The following is a 20,227-nucleotide window of genomic DNA, read 5'->3' as shown; positions in this document are numbered from 1 at the left end:
ATCTGTTGACCTTCAAAGTGTTGATTAAACACAGAAACTGCATCGGGATTAAATACAGCGGTCACCATGCGCACTTTCCTCCATGGGAGTAATGTCTCAAACAGTCTACGTTTTGATCGTTCCCTGGAAAACCAGTGGTAGCTTACAATGCACATCTATAGGCATTCTGTAATCTGTGGACTATCAGAGTGTTGATGAAACACAGAAATTCCATCGGGATTGCATACAACATTCACCACGCGCACTTTCCTCAATGGGAGTAATCTCTCAAACAGTCTACGATTTGATCGTTCCCTGAAAGACCAGTAGTAGTTTGCGATGCACATCTGGAGGCATTCTGTAATCTGTGGACTATCAGACTGTTGATGAAACAAAGAAATTCCATCGGGATTGAATACAACAGTCAACATCCGCACTTTCCCCCATGGGAGTAATGTCTGAAAAAGTCTACGCTTTGATCGTTCCCAGGAAGACCAGTTGTAGTTTCGGATGCACATCTGGAGACAATCTGTAATCTGTGGAATATCAGACTGTTGATGAAACATAGAAATTGCATCGGGATTGAATACAACAGTCACCATGCGCACTTTCCTCCATGGGAGTAATTTCTCAAACAGTCCACGCTTTGATCGTTCCCTGGAAGACCAGTAGTACTTTCCGATGCACATCTGGAGGCATTCTGTAATCTGTGGACTATCAGAGTGTTGACGAAACACAGCAATTGCATCGGGACTGAGTACAACAGTCACCATTCGCACTCTCCTCCATGGGACTAATATCTTGAACAATCTACGATTTGATCGATCCCTGGAAGACCACTAGTAGTTTCCGATGCACATCTGGAGGCATTCTATAATCTGTGGTCTATCAGACTGTTGATGAAACACAGAAATTGCATCGGGATTGAATACAACAGTCACCATCCGCACTTTCCTCCATGGGAGTAATGTCTGAAACAGTCTACGCTTCGATCTATCCCTGGAAGACCATTAGTAGTTTCCGATGCACATCTGGAGGCATTCTGTACTCTGTGGACCTTTAATGTGTTGAGGAAAGACAGAAACTGCATCATGAGTGAATACAACAGTCACCATGCGCACTTTCCTCAATGGGAGTAATGTATCAAACAGTCTACGCTTTGATCGTTCCCTGGAAGACCAGAAGTAGTTTCCGATACACATCTGGAGGCAATCTGTAATCTGTGGCCTTCAAAGTGTTGACGAAACACAGAAATTGCATCGGGATTAAATACAACATTCACGATGCGCACTTTCCTATATGGGAGTAATGTCTGAAAGAGTCTACGCTTTGATCGTTCCCTGGAAGACCAGTAGTAGTTTCCGATGCACATCTGAAGTCAATCTGTAATCTGTGGACTATCAGAGTGTTGGTGAAACACAGAATTTCCATCGGGATTGAATACAACAGTCACCACGCGCACTTTCCTCCACTGGAGTAATGTCTCAAACAGTCTACGCTTTGATCGATCCCTGGAAGACCAGTAGTAGTTTCCGATGCACATCTGGTGGCATTCTGTAATCTGTGGACTGTCAGAGTGTTGATGTGAAAACAGAAATTGCATCGGGATTAAATACAACATTCACCATTCGCACTTTCGTCCATGGGAGTAATGTCTCAAACAGTCCACGCTTTGATCGTTCCCTGGAAGACCACAAATGGCTTCCGATGCACATCTGGTGGCCTTCTGTAATCTGTGGACTATCAGAGTGTTGATGAAACACAGAAATTGCATCGGGATTGAATACAACAGTCGCCATGCGCACTTTCCTCCATGGGAGTAGTGCCTCAAACAGTCTACGCTTTGATCGTTCCCTTGAAGACCAGTAGTAGTTTCCGATGCACATCTGGAGGCATTCTGTAATCTGTGGACTATCAGAGTGTTGATGAACCACAGAAATTGCATTGGGATTAAATACTGCATTCACCATGTGCACTTTCCTCCATGGCGAGCAATGTCTCAAACAGTCTACGCTTTGATCGTTCCCTGCAAGACCAGTAGTAGTTTCCGATGCACATCTGGAGGCATTCTGTAATCTGTTGACCTTCAAAGTGTTGATTAAACACAGAAATTGCATCGGCAATGAATACAACATTCACCATGCGCACTTTCCTCAATGGGAGTAATGTCTCAAACAGTCTACGATTTGATCGTTCCCTGGAAGACCAGTAGTAGTTTGCGATACACATCTGGAGGCATTCTGTAATCTGTGGACTATAAGACTGTTGATGAAACACAGAAATTGCATCGGGAAAGAATACAACAGTCACCATACGCACTTTCCTCCATGGGAGTAATGTGTCAAACAGTCTATGCTTTGATCGTTCCCTGGAAGACCAGTGGTAGCTTACGATGCACATCTATAGGCATTTTGTAATCTGTGGACTATCAGAGTTTTGATGAAACACAGAAATTGCATCGGGATTGAATACAACAGTCACCTTGCGCACTTTCCTCCATGGGAGTAATGTCTCAAACAGTCTACGCTTTGATCGTTCCCTGGAAGACCATTAGTAGTTTCCGATGCACATCTGGAGGCATTCTGTAATCTGTGGACTATCAGACTGTTGATGAAACACAGAAATTCCATCGGGATTGAATACAACAGTCACCACGCGCATTTTCCTCCATGGGAGTAATGTCTCAAACAGTCTACGCTTTGATCGTTCCCTGGAAGACCAGTAGTAGTTTCCGATGCACATCTGGAGGCATTCTGTAATCTGTGGACTATCAGAGTGTTGATGAAATACAGAAATTGCATTGGGATTAAATACAACAGTCACCATGCGCACTTTCCTCCATGGCGAGCAATGTCTCAAACAGTCTACGCTTTGTACGTTCCCTGCAAGACCAGTAGTAGTTTCCGATGCACATCTGGAGGCATTCTGTAATCTGTTGACCTTCAAAGTGTTGATTAAACACAGAAATTGCATCGGGATTGAATACAGCGGTCACCATGCGCACTTTCCTCCATGGGAGTAATGTCTCAAACAGTCTACGTTTTGATCGTTCCCTGGAAAACCAGTGGTAGCCTACGATGCACATCTAGAGGCATTTTGTAATCTGTGGACTATCAGAGTGTTGATGAAACACAGAAATTGCATCGGGATTGAATACAACAGTCACCTTGCGCACTTTCCTCCATGGGAGTAATGTCTCAAACAGTCTACGCTTTGATCGTTCCCTGGAAGACCAGTAGTAGTTTCCGATGCACATCTGGAGGCATTCAGTAATCTGTGGACTATCAGACTGTTGATGAAACACAGAAATTCCATCGGGATTGAATACAGCGGTCACCATGCGCACTTTCCTCCACCGGAGTAATGTCTCAAACAGTCTACGCTTTGATCGTTCCCTGGAAGACCAGTAGTAGTTTCCGATGCACATTTGGTGGCATTCTGTAATCTGTGGACTATCAGAGAGTTGATGAAACACAGAAATTGCATTGGGATGAATTCAACATGCGCACTTTCCTCCACTGGCGTAATGCCTCAACCAGTCTACGATTTTATTTTTCCCTGGAAGACCAGCAGTAGTTTCCGATGCACATCTGGTGGCATTCTGTAATCTGTGGTCTATCAGAGTGTTGATGAAACACAGAAAATGCATCGGGATTAAATACAACAGTCACCATGCGCACTTTCCTCCATGGGAGTAATGTCTCAAACAGTCTACGATTTGATCGGTCCCTGGAAGACCAGTAGTAGTTTCCGATGCACATCTGGAGGCATTCTGTAATCTGTGGACTATAAGACTGTTGATGAAACACAGAAATTGCATCGGGATGGAATACAACCGTCACCATGCGCACTTTCCTCCATGGGAGTAATGTCTCAAACAGTCTACGCTTTGATCGTTCCCTGGAAGACCAGTAGTAGTTTCCGATGCACATCTGGAGGCATTCTGTAATCTGCGGACTATAAGACTGTTGATGAAACACAGAAATTGCATCGGGATTGCATATAAACGTCACCATGCGCACTTTCCTCCATGGGAGTAATGTCTCAAACAGTCTACGCTTTGATCGTTCCCTGGAAGACCAGTAGCAGTTTCCGATGCACATCTATAGGCATTCTGTAATCTGTGGACCATCAGAGTGTTGATGAATCACAGAAATTGCATCGGGATTGAATACAACAGTCACCATGCGCACCTTCCTCAATGTGTGTAATGTCTCAAACAATTTACGCTTTGATCGTTCCCTGGAAGACCAGTAGTAGTTTCCGATGCACATTTGGTTTGCATTCTGTAATCTGTGGACTATCAGAGAGTTGATGAAACACAGAAATTGCATTGGGATGAATTCAACATGCGCACTTTCCTCCACTGGCGTAATGCCTCAAACAGTCTACGATTTTATTGTTCTCTCGAAGACCAGTAGTAGTTTCCGATGCACATCGGGTAGCATTTTGTAATCTGTGGACTATCAGAGTGTTGATGAAACACAGAAATTGCATCGGGATTGAATACAATTGTCACCATGCGCACTTTCCTCCACCGGAGTAATGTCTCAAACAGTCTACGCTTTGATCGTTCCCTGGAAGACCAGTAGTAGTTTCTGATGCACATTTGGTGGCATTCTGTAATCTGTGGACTATCAGAGAGTTGATGAAACACAGAAATTGCATTGGGATGAATTCAACATGCGCACTTTCCTCCACTGGCGTAATGCCTCAAGCAGTCTACGATTTTATTGTTCTCTGGAAGACCAGTAGTTGTTTCCGATGTACATCTGGTAGCATTTTGTAATCTGTGGACTATCAGAGTGTTGATTAAACACAGAAATTGCATCGGGATTGAACACAATAGTCACCATGCGCACTTTCCTCCACCGGAGTAATGTCTCAAACAGTCTACGCTTTGATCGTTCCCTGGAAGACCAGCAGTAGTTTCCGATGCACATCTGGTGGCATTCTGTAATCTATGGACTATCAGAGTGTTGATGAAAGAAAGAAATTGCATCGGCATTGAATACAACAGTCACCATGCGCACTTTCCTCCATGGAAGTAATGTCTCAAACAGTCTACACTTTGATCGTTCCCTGGAAGACCAGTATTAGTTTCCGATGCACATCTGGTGGCATTCTGTAATCTGTGGACCATCAGAGTATTGATGAAACACAGAAATTGCATCGGGATTAAATACAACAGTCACCACGCGCACTTTCCTCCACGGGAGTAATGTCTCAAACAGTCTACGCTTTGATCGTTCCCTGGAAGACCAGTAGGAGTTTCCGATGCACATCTGGTGGCATTCTGTAATCTGTGGTCTATCAGAGTGTTGATGAAACACAGAAAATGCATCGGGATTAAATACAACAGACACCATGCGCACTTTCCTCCATGGGAGTAATGTCTCAAACAGTCTACGATTTGATCGTTCCCTGGAAGACCAGTAGTAGTTTCCGATGCACATCTGGAGGCATTCTGTAATCTGTGGTCTATAAGACTGTTGATGAAACACAGAAATTGCATCGGGATGGAATACAACAGTCACCATGCGCACTTTCCTCCATGGGAGTAATGTCTCAAACAGTCTACGCTTTGATCGTTCCCTGGAAGACCAGTAGTAGTTTCCGATGCACATCTGGTGGCATTCTGTAATCTGTGGACCATCAGAGTGTTGGTGAAACACAGAAATTCCATCGGGATTGAATACAACAGTCACCACGCGCACTTTCCTCCATGGGAGTAATGTCTCAAACAGTCTACGCTATGATCGATCCCTGGAAGACCAGTAGTAGATTCCGATGCACATCTTGTGGCATTCTGTAATCTGTGGACCATCAGAGTGTTGGTGAAACACAGAATTTCCATCGGGATTGAATACAACAGTCACCACGCGCACTTTCCTCCACTGGAGTATAGTCTCAAACAGTCTACGCTTTGATCGATGCCTGGAAGACCAGTAGTAGTTTCCGATGCACATCTGGTGGCATTCTGTAATCTGTGGACTGTCAGAGTATTGATGAAAAACAGAAATTGCATCGGGATTAAATACAACATTCACCATTCGCACTTTCGTCCATGGGAGTAATGTCTCAAACAGTCCACGCTTTGATCGTTCCCTGGAAGACCACAAATGGCTTCCGATGCACATATGGTGGCCTTCTGTAATCTGTGGACTATCAGAGTGTTGATGAAACACAGAAATTGCATCGGGATTGAATACAACAGTCGCCATGCGCACTTTCCTCCATGGGAGTAGTGCCTCAAACAGTCTACGCTTTGATCGTTCCCTTGAAGAACAGTAGTAGTTTCCGATGCACATCTGGAGGCATTCTGTAATCTGTGGACTATCAGAGTGTTGATGAACCACAGAAATTGCATTGGGATTAAATACTGCAGTCACCATGCGCACTTTCCTCCATGGCGAGCAATGTCTTAAAACAGTCTACGCTTTGATCGTTCCCTGCAAGACCAGTAGTAGTTTCCGATGCACATCTGGAGGCATTCTGTAATCTGTTGACCTTCAAAGTGTTGATTAAACACAGAAATTGCATCGGCAATGAATACAACATTCACCATGCGCACTTTCCTCAATGGGAGTAATGTCTCAAACAGTCTACGATTTGATCGTTCCCTGGAAGACCAGTAGTAGTTTGCGATGCACATCTGGAGGCATTCTGTAATCTGTGGACTATAAGACTGTTGATGAAACACAGAAATTGCATCGGGAAAGAATACAACAGTCACCATACGCACTTTCCTCCATGGGAGTAATGTGTCAAACAGTCTACGCTTTGATCGTTCCCTGGAAGACCAGTGGTAGCTTACGATGCACATCTATAGGCATTTTGTAATCTGTGGACTATCAGAGTTTTGATGAAACACAGAAATTGCATCGGGATTGAATACAACAGTCACCTTGCGCACTTTCCTCCATGGGAGTAATGTCTCAAACAGTCTACGCTTTGATCGTTCCCTGGAAGACCATTAGTAGTTTCCGATGCACATCTGGAGGCATTCTGTAATCTGTGGACTATCAGACTGTTGATGAAACACAGAAATTCCATCGGGATTGAATACAACAGTCACCACGCGCATTTTCCTCCATGGGAGTAATGTCTCAAACAGTCTACGCTTTGAACGTTCCCTGGAAGACCAGTAGTAGTTTCCGATGCACATCTGGAGGCATTCTGTAATCTGTGGACTATCAGAGTGTTGATGAAATACAGAAATTGCATTGGGATTAAATACAACAGTCACCATGCGCACTTTCCTCCATGGCGAGCAATGTCTCAAACAGTCTACGCTTTGTACGTTCCCTGCAAGACCAGTAGTAGTTTCCGATGCACATCTGGAGGCATTCTGTAACCTGTTGACCTTCAAAGTGTTGATTAAACACAGAAATTGCATCGGGATTGAATACAGCGGTCACCATGCGCACTTTCCTCCATGGGAGTAATGTCTCAAACAGTCTACGTTTTGATCGTTCCCTGGAAAACCAGTGGTAGCCTACGATGCACATCTATAGGCATTTTGTAATCTGTGGACTATCAGAGTGTTGATGAAACACAGAAATTGCATCGGGATTGAATACAACAGTCACCTTGCGCACTTTCCTCCATTGGAGTAATGTCTCAAACAGTCTACGCTTTGATCGTTCCCTGGAAGACCACTAGTAGTTTCCGATGCACATCTGGAGGCATTCAGTAATCTGTGGACTATCAGACTGTTGATGAAACACAGAAATTCCATCGGGATTGAATACAGCGGTCACCATGCGCACTTTCCTCCACCGGAGTAATGTCTCAAACAGTCTACGCTTTGATCGTTCCCTGGAAGACCAGTAGTAGTTTCCGATGCACATTTGGTGGCATTCTGTAATCTGTGGACTATCAGAGAGTTGATGAAACACAGATATTGCATTGGGATGAATTCAACATGCGCACATTTCTCCACTGGCGTAATGCCTCAACCAGTCTACGATTTTATTTTTCCCTGGAAGACCAGCAGTAGTTACCGATGCACATCTGGTGGCATTCTGTAATCTGTGGTCTATCAGAGTGTTGATGAAACACAGAAAATGCATCGGGATTAAATACAACAGTCACCATGCGCACTTTCCTCCATGGGAGTAATGTCTCAAACAGTCTACGATTTGATCGGTCCCTGGAAGACCAGTAGTAGTTTCCGATGCACATCTGGAGGCATTCTGTAATCTGTGGACTATAAGACTGTTGATGAAACACAGAAATTGCATCGGGATGGAATACAACAGTCACCATGCGCACTTTCCTCCATGGGAGTAATGTCTCAAACAGTCTACGCTTTGATCGTTCCCTGGAAGACCAGTAGTAGTTTCCGATGCACATCTGGAGGCATTCTGTAATCTGTGGACTATAAGACTGTTGATGAAACACAGAAATTGCATCGGGATTGCATACAAACGTCACCATGCGCACTTTCCTCCATGGGAGTAATGTCTCAAACAGTCTCTGCTTTGATCGTTCCCTGGAAGACCAGTAGTAGTTTCCGATGCACATCTATAGGCATTCTGTAATCTGTGGACCATCAGAGTGTTGATGAATCACAGAAATTGCATCGGGATTGAATACAACAGTCACCATGCGCACCTTCCTCAATGTGTGTAATGTCTCAAACAATTTACGCTTTGATCGTTCCCTGGAAGACCAGTAGTAGTTTCCGATGCACATTTGGTTTGCATTCTGTAATCTGTGGACTATCAGAGAGTTGATGAAACACAGAAATTGCATTGGGATGAATTCAACATGCGCACTTTCCTCCACTGGCATAATGCCTCAAACAGTCTACGATTTTATTGTTCTCTGGAAGACCAGTAGTAGTTTCCGATGCACATCGGGTAGCATTTTGTAATCTGTGGACTATCAGAGTGTTGATGAAACACAGAAATTGCATCGGGATTGAATACAATAGTCACCATGCGCACTTTCCTCCACCGGAGTAATGTCTCAAACAGTCTACGCTTTGATCGTTCCCTGGAAGACCAGTAGTAGTTTCTGATGCACATTTGGTGGCATTCTGTAATCTGTGGACTATCAGAGAGTTGATGAAACACAGAAATTGCGTTGGGATGAATTCAACATGCGCACTTTCCTCCACTGGCGTAATGCCTCAAACAGTCTACGATTTTATTGTTCTCTGGAAGACCAGTAGTTGTTTCCGATGTACATCTGGTAGCATTTTGTAATCTGTGGACTATCAGAGTGTTGATGAAACACAGAAATTGTATCGGGATTGAACACAATAGTCACCATGCGCACTTTCCTCCACCGGAGGAATGTCTCAAACAGTCTACGCTTTGATCGTTCCCTGGAAGACCAGCAGTAGTTTCCGATGCACATCTGGTGGCATTCTGTAATCTATGGACTATCAGAGTGTTGATGAAAGAAAGAAATTGCATCGGCATTGAATACAACAGTCACCATGCGCACTTTCCTCCATGGAAGTAATGTCTCAAACAGTCTACACTTTGATCGTTCCCTGGAAGACCAGTATTAGTTTCCGATGCACATCTGGTGGCATTCTGTAATCTGTGGACCATCAGAGTATTGATGAAACACAGAAATTGCATCGGGATTAAATACAACAGTCACCACGCGCACTTTCCTCCACGGGAGTAATGTCTCAAACAGTCTACGCTTTGATCGTTCCCTGGAAGACCAGTAGGAGTTTCCGATGCACATCTGGTGGCATTCAGTAATCTGTGGTCTATCAGAGTGTTGATGAAACACAGAAAATGCATCGGGATTAAATACAACAGACACCATGCGCACTTTCCTCCATGGGAGTAATGTCTCAAACAGTCTACGATTTGATCGTTCCCTGGAAGACCAGTAGTAGTTTCCGATGCACATCTGGAGGCATTCTATAATCTGTGGACTATAAGACTGTTGATGAAACACAGAAATTGCATCGGGATGGAATTCAACAGTCACCATGCGCACTTTCCTCCATGGGAGTAATGTCTCAAACAGTCTACGATTTGATCGTTCCCTGGAAGACCAGTAGTAGTTTCCGATGCACATCTGGAGGCATTCTGTAATCTGTGGACTATAAGACTGTTGATGAAACACAGAAATTGCATCGGGATTGAATACAAACGTCACCATGCGCACTTACCTTCAAGGGAGCATTGTCTCAAACAGTCTACGATTGATCGTTCGCTGGAAGACCAGTAGTAGTTTCCGATGAACATCTGGTGGCATTCTGTAATCTGTGGACCATCAGAGTGTTGGTGAAACACAGAAATTCCATCGGGATTGAATACAACAGTCACCACGCGCACTTTCCTCCATGGGAGTAATGTCTCAAACAGTCTACGCTTTGATCGATCCCTGGAAGACCAGTAGTAGTTTCCGATGCACATCTGGTGGCATTCTGTAATCTGTGGACTGTCAGAGTGTTGATGAAAAATAGAAATTGCATCGGGATTGAATACAACATTCACCATTTGCACTTTCGTCCATGGGAGTAATGTCTCAAACAGTCCACGCTTTGATCGTTCCCTGGAAGACCACAAATAGCTTCCGATGCACATCTGGTGGCCTTCTGTAATCTGTGGACTATCAGAGTGTTGATGAAACACAGAAATTGCATCGGGATTGAATACAACAGTCGCCATGCGCACTTTCCTCCATGGGAGTAGTGCCTCAAACAGTCTACGCTTTGATCGTTCCCTTGAAGACCAGTAGTAGTTTCCGATGCACATCTGGAGGCATTCTGTAATCTGTGGACTATCAGAGTGTTGATGAACCAGAGAAATTGCATTGGGATTAAATACAACAGTCACCATGCGCACTTTCCTCCATGGCGAACAATGTCTCAAACAGTCTACGCTTTGATCGTTCCCTGCAAGACCAGTAGTAGTTTCCGATGCACATCTGGAGGCATTCTGTAATCTGTTGACCTTCAAAGTGTTGATTAAACACAGAAATTGCATCGGGATTGAATACAGCGGTCACCATGCGCACTTTCCTCCATGGGAGTTATGTCTCAAACAGTCTATGTTTTGATCGTTCCCTGGAAAACCAGTGGTAGCTTACGATGCACATCTATAGGCATTTTGTAATCTGTGGACTATCAGAGTGTTGATTAAACACAGAAATTGCATCGGCATTGAATACAACAGTCACCTTGCGCACTTTCCTACATGGGAGTAATGTCTCAAACAGTATACGCTTTGATCGTTCCCTGGAAGACCAGTAGTAGTTTCCGATGCACATCTGGAGGCATTCTGTAATCTGTGGACTATCAGACTGTTGATGAAACACAGAAATTCCATCGGGATTGAATACAACAGTCACCACGCGCATTTTCCTCCATGGGAGTAATGTCTCAAACAGTCTACGCTTTGATCGTTCCCTGGAAGACCAGTAGTAGTTTCCGATGCACATCTGGAGGCATTCTGTAATCTGTGGACTATCAGAGTGATGATGAACCACAGAAATTGCATTGGGATTAAATACAACAGTCACCATGCGCACTTTCCTCCATGGCGAACAATGTCTCAAACAGTCTACGCTTTGATCGTTCCCTGCAAGACCAGTAGTAGTTTCCGATGCACATCTGGAGGCATTCTGTAATCTGTGTACTATCAGACTGTTGATGAAACACAGAAATTCCATCGGGATTGAATACAACATTCACCATGCGCACTTTCCTCAATGAGGGTAATGTCTCAAACAGTCTACGATTTGATCGTTCCCTGGAAGACCAGTAGTAGTTTGCGATGCACATCTGGAGGCATTCTGTAATCTGTGGACTATAAGACTGTTGATGAAACACAGAAATTGCATCGGGAATGAATACAACAGTCACCATGCGCACTTTCCTCCATGGGAGTAATGTGTCAAACAGTCTATGCTTTGATCGTTCCCTGGAAGACCAGTAGCAGTTTCCGATGCACATCTGGAGGCATTCTGTAATCTGTTGACCTTCAAAGTGTTGATTAAACACAGAAATTGCATCGGGATTGAATACAGCGGTCTCCATGCGCACTTTCCTCCATGGGAGTTATGTCTCAAACAGTCTACGTTTTGATCGTTCCCTGGAAAACCAGTGGTAGCTTACGATGCACATCTATAGGCATTTTGTAATCTGTGGACTATCAGAGTGTTGATTAAACACAGAAATTGCATCGGGATTGAATACAACAGTCACCTTGCGCACTTTCCTCCATGGGAGTAATGTCTCAAACAGTATACGCTTTGATCGTTCCCTGGAAGACCAGTAGTAGTTTCCGATGCACATCTGGAGGCATTCTGTAATCTGTGGACTATCAGACTGTTGATGAAACACAGAAATTCCATCGGGATTGAATACAGCGGTCACCATGCGCACTTTCTTCCACCGGAGTAATGTCTCAAACAGTCTACGCTTTGATCGTTCCCTGGAAGACCAGTAGTAGTTTCCGATGCACATTTGGTGGCATTCTGTAATCTGTGGACTATCAGAGAGTTGATGAAACACAGAAATTGCATTGGGATGAATTCAACATGCGCACTTTCCTCCACTGGCGTAATGCCTCAGACAGTCTACGATTTTATTGTTCTTTGGAAGACCAGTAGTTGTTTCCGATGCACATCTGGTAGCATTTTGAATTCTGTGGACTATCAGAGTGTTGATGAAACACAGAAATTGCATCGGGATTGAACACAATAGTCACCATGCGCACTTTCCTCCACCGGAGTAATGTCTCAAACAGTCTACGCTTTGATCGTTCCCTGGAAGACCAGCAGTAGTTTCCGATGCACATCTGGTGGCATTCTGTAATCTGTGGACTATAAGACTGTTGATGAAACACAGAAATTGCATCGGGATGGAATACAACAGTCACCATGCGCACTTTCCTCCATGGGAGTAATGTCTCAAACAGTCTACGCTTTGATCGTTCCCTGGAAGACCAGTAGTAGTTTCCGATGCACATCTGGAGGCATTCTGTAATCTGTGGACTATAAGACTGTTGATGAAACACAGAAATTGCATCGGGATTGAATACAAACGTCACCATGCGCACTTTCCTCCATGGGAGTAATGTCTCAAACAGTCTACGCTTTGATCGTTCCCTGGAAGACCAGTAGTAGTTTCCGATGCACATCTGGAGGCATTCTGTAATCTGTGGACTATCAGACTGTTGATGAAACACAGAAATTCCATCGGGATTGAATACAGCGGTCACCATGCGCACTTTCCTCCATGGGAGTAATGTCTCAAACAGTCTACGTTTTGATCGTTCCCTGGAAAACCAATAGTAGCTTACGATGCTCATCTATAGGCATTCTGTAATCTGTGGACCATCAGAGTGTTGATGAAACACAGAAATTGCATTGGGATTGAATACAACAGTCACCATGCGCACATTCCTCAATGTGTGTAATGTCTCAAACAATTTACGCTTTGATCGTTCCCTGGAAGACCAGTAGTAGTTTCCGATGCAAATTTGGTTTGCATTCTGTAATCTGTGGACTATCAGAGAGTTGATGAAACACAGAAATTGCATTGGGATGAATTCAACATGCGCACTTTCCTCCATGGGAGTAATGTGTCAAACAGTCTATGCTTTGATCGTTCCCTGGAAGACCAGTAGCAGTTTCCGATGCACATCTGGAGGCATTCTGTAATCTGTTGACCTTCAAAGTGTTGATTAAACACAGAAATTGCATCGGGATTGAATACAGCGGTCTCCATGCGCACTTTCCTCCATGGGAGTTATGTCTCAAACAGTCTACGTTTTGATCGTTCCCTGGAAAACCAGTGGTAGCTTACGATGCACATCTATAGGCATTTTGTAATCTGTGGACTATCAGAGTGTTGATTAAACACAGAAATTGCATCGGGATTGAATACAACAGTCACCTTGCGCACTTTCCTCCATGGGAGTAATGTCTCAAACAGTATACGCTTTGATCGTTCCCTGGAAGACCAGTAGTAGTTTCCGATGCACATCTGGAGGCATTCTGTAATCTGTGGACTATCAGACTGTTGATGAAACACAGAAATTCCATCGGGATTGAATACAGCGGTCACCATGCGCACTTTCTTCCACCGGAGTAATGTCTCAAACAGTCTACGCTTTGATCGTTCCCTGGAAGACCAGTAGTAGTTTCCGATGCACATTTGGTGGCATTCTGTAATCTGTGGACTATCAGAGAGTTGATGAAACACAGAAATTGCATTGGGATGAATTCAACATGCGCACTTTCCTCCACTGGCGTAATGCCTCAAACAGTCTACGATTTTATTGTTCTCTGGAAGACCAGTAGTAGTTTACGATGCACATCTGGTAGCATTTTGTAATCTGTGGACTATCAGAGTGTTGATGAAACACAGAAATTGCATCGGGATTGAATACAATAGTCACAATGCGCACTTTCCTCCACCGGAGTAATGTCTCAAACAGTCTACGCTTTGATCGTTCCCTGGAGGACCAGAAATAGCTTCCGATGCACATCTGGTGGCCTTCTGTAATCTGTGGACTATCAGAGTGTTGATGAAACACAGAAATTGCATCGGGATTGAATACAACAGTCGCCATGCGCACTTTCCTCCATGGGAGTAGTGCCTCAAACAGTCTACGCTTTGATCGTTCCCTTGAAGACCAGTAGTAGTTTCCGATGCACATCTGGAGGCATTCTGTAATCTGTGGACTATCAGAGTGTTGATGAACCAGAGAAATTGCATTGGGATTAAATACAACAGTCACCATGCGCACTTTCCTCCATGGCGAACAATGTCTCAAACAGTCTACGCTTTGATCGTTCCCTGCAAGACCAGTAGTAGTTTCCGATGCACATCTGGAGGCATTCTGTAATCTGTTGACCTTCAAAGTGTTGATTAAACACAGAAATTGCATCGGGATTGAATACAGCGGTCACCATGCGCACTTTCCTCCATGGGAGTTATGTCTCAAACAGTCTATGTTTTGATCGTTCCCTGGAAAACCAGTGGTAGCTTACGATGCACATCTATAGGCATTTTGTAATCTGTGGACTATCAGAGTGTTGATTAAACACAGAAATTGCATCGGCATTGAATACAACAGTCACCTTGCGCACTTTCCTCCATGGGAGTAATGTCTCAAACAGTATACGCTTTGATCGTTCCCTGGAAGACCAGTAGTAGTTTCCGATGCACATCTGGAGGCATTCTGTAATCTGTGGACTATCAGACTGTTGATGAAACACAGAAATTCCATCGGGATTGAATACAACAGTCACCACGCGCATTTTCCTCCATGGGAGTAATGTCTCAAACAGTCTACGCTTTGATCGTTCCCTGGAAGACCAGTAGTAGTTTCCGATGCACATCTGGAGGCATTCTGTAATCTGTGGACTATCAGAGTGATGATGAACCACAGAAATTGCATTGGGATTAAATACAACAGTCACCATGCGCACTTTCCTCCATGGCGAACAATGTCTCAAACAGTCTACGCTTTGATCGTTCCCTGCAAGACCAGTAGTAGTTTCCGATGCACATCTGGAGGCATTCTGTAATCTGTGTACTATCAGACTGTTGATGAAACACAGAAATTCCATCGGGATTGAATACAACATTCACCATGCGCACTTTCCTCAATGAGGGTAATGTCTCAAACAGTCTACGATTTGATCGTTCCCTGGAAGACCAGTAGTAGTTTGCGATGCACATCTGGAGGCATTCTGTAATCTGTGGACTATAAGACTGTTGATGAAACACAGAAATTGCATCGGGAATGAATACAACAGTCACCATGCGCACTTTCCTCCATGGGAGTAATGTGTCAAACAGTCTATGCTTTGATCGTTCCCTGGAAGACCAGTAGCAGTTTCCGATGCACATCTGGAGGCATTCTGTAATCTGTTGACCTTCAAAGTGTTGATTAAACACAGAAATTGCATCGGGATTGAATACAGCGGTCTCCATGCGCACTTTCCTCCATGGGAGTTATGTCTCAAACAGTCTACGTTTTGATCGTTCCCTGGAAAACCAGTGGTAGCTTACGATGCACATCTATAGGCATTTTGTAATCTGTGGACTATCAGAGTGTTGATTAAACACAGAAATTGCATCGGGATTGAACACAATAGTCACCATGCGCACTTTCCTCCACCGGAGTAATGTCTCAAACAGTCTACGCTTTGATCGTTCCCTGGAAGACCAGCAGTAGTTTCCGATGCACATCTGGTGGCATTCTGTAATCTGTGGACTATAAGACTGTTGATGAAACACAGAAATTGCATCGGGATGGAATACAACAGTCACCATGCGCACTTTCCTCCATGGGAGTAATGTCTCAAACAGTCTACGCTTTGATCGTTCCCTGGAAGACCAGTAGTAGTTTCCGATGCACATCTGGAGGCATTCTGTAATCTGTGGACTATAAGACTGTTGATGAAACACAGAAATTGCATCGGGATTGAATACAAACGTCACCATGCGCACTTTCCTCCATGGGAGTAATGTCTCAAACAGTCTACGCTTTGATCGTTCCCTGGAAGACCAGTAGTAGTTTCCGATGCACATCTGGAGGCATTCTGTAATCTGTGGACTATAAGACTGTTGATGAAACACAGAAATTGCATCGGGATGGAATACAACAGTCACCATGCGCACTTTCCTCCATGGGAGTAATGTCTCAAACAGTCTACGCTTTGATCGTTCCCTGGAAGACCAGTAGTAGTTTCCGATGCACATCTGGAGGCATTCTGTAATCTGTGGACTATAAGACTGTTGATGAAACACAGAAATTGCATCGGGATTGAATACAAACGTCACCATGCGCACTTTCCTCCATGGGAGTAATGTCTCAAACAGTCTACGCTTTGATCGTTCCCTGGAAGACCAGTAGTAGTTTCCGATGCACATCTGGAGGCATTCTGTAATCTGTGGACTATCAGACTGTTGATGAAACACAGAAATTCCATCGGGATTGAATACAGCGGTCACCATGCGCACTTTCCTCCATGGGAGTAATGTCTCAAACAGTCTACGTTTTGATCGTTCCCTGGAAAACCAATAGTAGCTTACGATGCTCATCTATAGGCATTCTGTAATCTGTGGACCATCAGAGTGTTGATGAAACACAGAAATTGCATTGGGATTGAATACAACAGTCACCATGCGCACATTCCTCAATGTGTGTAATGTCTCAAACAATTTACGCTTTGATCGTTCCCTGGAAGACCAGTAGTAGTTTCCGATGCAAATTTGGTTTGCATTCTGTAATCTGTGGACTATCAGAGAGTTGATGAAACACAGAAATTGCATTGGGATGAATTCAACATGCGCACTTTCCTTCACTGGCGTAATGCCTCAAACAGTCTACGATTTTATTGTTCTCTGGAAGACCAGTAGTAGTTTACGATGCACATCTGGTAGCATTTTGTAATCTGTGGACTATCAGAGTGTTGATGAAACACAGAAATTGCATCGGGATTGAATACAATAGTCACAATGCGCACTTTCCTCCACCGGAGTAATGTCTCAAACAGTCTACGCTTTGATCGTTCCCTGGAGGACCAGTAGTAGTTTCCGATGCACATTTGGTGGCATTCTGTAATCTGTGGACTATCAGAGAGTTGATGAAACACAGAAATTGCATTGGGATGAATTCAACATGCGCACTTTCCTCCACTGGCGTAATGCCTCAAACAGTCTACGATTTTATTGTTCTCTGGAAGACCAGTAGTTGTTTCCGATGCACATCTGGTGGCATTCTGTAATCTGTGGACCATTAGAGTATTGATGAAACACAGAAATTGCATCGGGATTAAATACAACAGTCACCACGCGCACTTTCCTCCACGGGAGTTATGTCTCAAACAGTCTACGCTTTGATCGTTCCCTGGAAGACCAGTAGGAGTTTCCGATGCACATCTGGTGGCATTCTGTAATCTGTGGTCTATCAGAGTGTTGATGAAACACAGAAATTGCATCGGGATTGAATACAAACGTCACCATGCGCACTGACCTTCAAGGGAGCAATGTCTCAAACAGTCTACGATTGATCGTTCGCTGGAAGACCAGTAGTAGTTTCCGATGCACATCTGGTGGCATTCTGTAATCGGTTGACATTCAAAGTGTTGATTAAACACAGAAATTGCATCGGGATTGAATACAGCGGTCACCATGCGCACTTTCCTCCATTGGAGTTATGTCTCAAACAGTCTACGTTTTGATCGTTCCTGGGAAAACCAGTGGTAGCTTACGATGCACATCTATAGGCATTTTGTAATCTGTGGACTATCAGAGTGTTGATTAAACACAGAAATTGCATCGGGATTGAATACAACAGTCACCTTGCGCACTTTCCTCCATGGGAGTAATGTCTCAAACAGTATACGCTTTGATCGTTCCCTGGAAGACCAGTAGTAGTTTCCGATGCACATCTGGAGGCATTCTGTAATCTGTGGACTATCAGACTGTTGATTAAACACAGAAATTCCATCGGGATTGAATACAACATTCACCATGCGCACTTTCCTCAATGGGAGTAATGTCTCAAACAGTCTACGATTTGATCGTTCCCTGGAAGACCAGTAGTAGTTTGCGATGCACATCTGGAGGCATTCTGTAATCTGTGGACTGTCAGAGTGTTGATGAAAAACAGAAATTGCATCGGGATTGAATACAACATTCACCATTTGCACTTTCGTCCATGGGAGTAATGTCTCAAACAGTCCACGCTTTGATCGTTCCCTGGAAGACCACAAATAGCTTCCGATGCACATCTGGTGGCCTTCTGTAATCTGTGGACTATCAGAGTGTTGATGAAACACAGAAATTGCATCGGGATTGAATACAACAGTCGCCATGCGCACTTTCCTCCATGGGAGTAGTGCCTCAAACAGTCTACGCTTTGATCGTTCCCTTGAAGACCAGTAGTAGTTTCCGATGCACATCTGGAGGCATTCTGTAATCTGTGGACTATCAGAGTGTTGATGAACCAGAGAAATTGCATTGGGATTAAATACAACAGTCACCATGCGCACTTTCCTCCATGGCGAACAATGTCTCAAACAGTCTACGCTTTGATCGTTCCCTGCAAGACCAGTACTAGTTTCCGATGCACATCTGGAGGCATTCTGTAATCTGTTGACCTTCAAAGTGTTGATTAAACACAGAAATTGCATCGGGATTGAATACAGCGGTCACAATGCGCACTATCCTCCATGGGAGTTATGTCTCAAACAGTCTATGTTTTGATCGTTCCCTGGAAAACCAGTGGTAGCTTACGATGCACATCTATAGGCATTTTGTAATCTGTGGACTATCAGAGTGTTGATTAAACACAGAAATTGCATCGGCATTGAATACAACAGTCACCTTGCGCACTTTCCTCCATGGGAGTAATGTCTCAAACAGTATACGCTTTGATCGTTCCCTGGAAGACCAGTAGTAGTTTCCGATGCACATCTGGAGGCATTCTGTAATCTGTGGACTATCAGACTGTTGATGAAACACAGAAATTCCATCGGGATTGAATACAACAGTCACCACGCGCATTTTCCTCCATGGGAGTAATGTCTCAAACAGTCTACGCTTTGATCGTTCCCTGGAAGACCAGTAGTAGTTTCCGATGCACATCTGGAGGCATTCTGTAATCTGTGGACTATCAGAGTGATGATGAACCACAGAAATTGCATTGGGATTAAATACAACAGTCACCATGCGCACTTTCCTCCATGGCGAACAATGTCTCAAACAGTCTACGCTTTGATCGTTCCCTGCAAGACCAGTAGTAGTTTCCGATGCACATCTGGAGGCATTCTGTAATCTGTGTACTATCAGACTGTTGATGAAACACAGAAATTCCATCGGGATTGAATACAACATTCACCATGCGCACTTTCCTCAATGAGGGTAATGTCTCAAACAGTCTACGATTTGATCGTTCCCTGGAAGACCAGTAGTAGTTTGCGATGCACATCTGGAGGCATTCTGTAATCTGTGGACTATAAGACTGTTGATGAAACACAGAAATTGCATCGGGAATGAATACAACAGTCACCATGCGCACTTTCCTCCATGGGAGTAATGTGTCAAACAGTCTATGCTTTGATCGTTCCCTGGAAGACCAGTAGCAGTTTCCGATGCACATCTAGAGGCATTCTGTAATCTGTTGACCTTCAAAGTGTTGATTAAACACAGAAATTGCATCGGGATTGAATACAGCGGTCTCCATGCGCACTTTCCTCCATGGGAGTTATGTCTCAAACAGTCTACGTTTTGATCGTTCCC

Source organism: Schistocerca gregaria, unplaced genomic scaffold (assembly GCF_023897955.1).
Source record: "Schistocerca gregaria isolate iqSchGreg1 unplaced genomic scaffold, iqSchGreg1.2 ptg000470l, whole genome shotgun sequence".
Classification (NCBI taxonomy): Eukaryota; Metazoa; Arthropoda; class Insecta; order Orthoptera; family Acrididae; genus Schistocerca; species Schistocerca gregaria.
The sequence above is the reverse complement of the archived record's forward strand: the minus strand, read 5'-3'. Positions refer to the sequence as shown.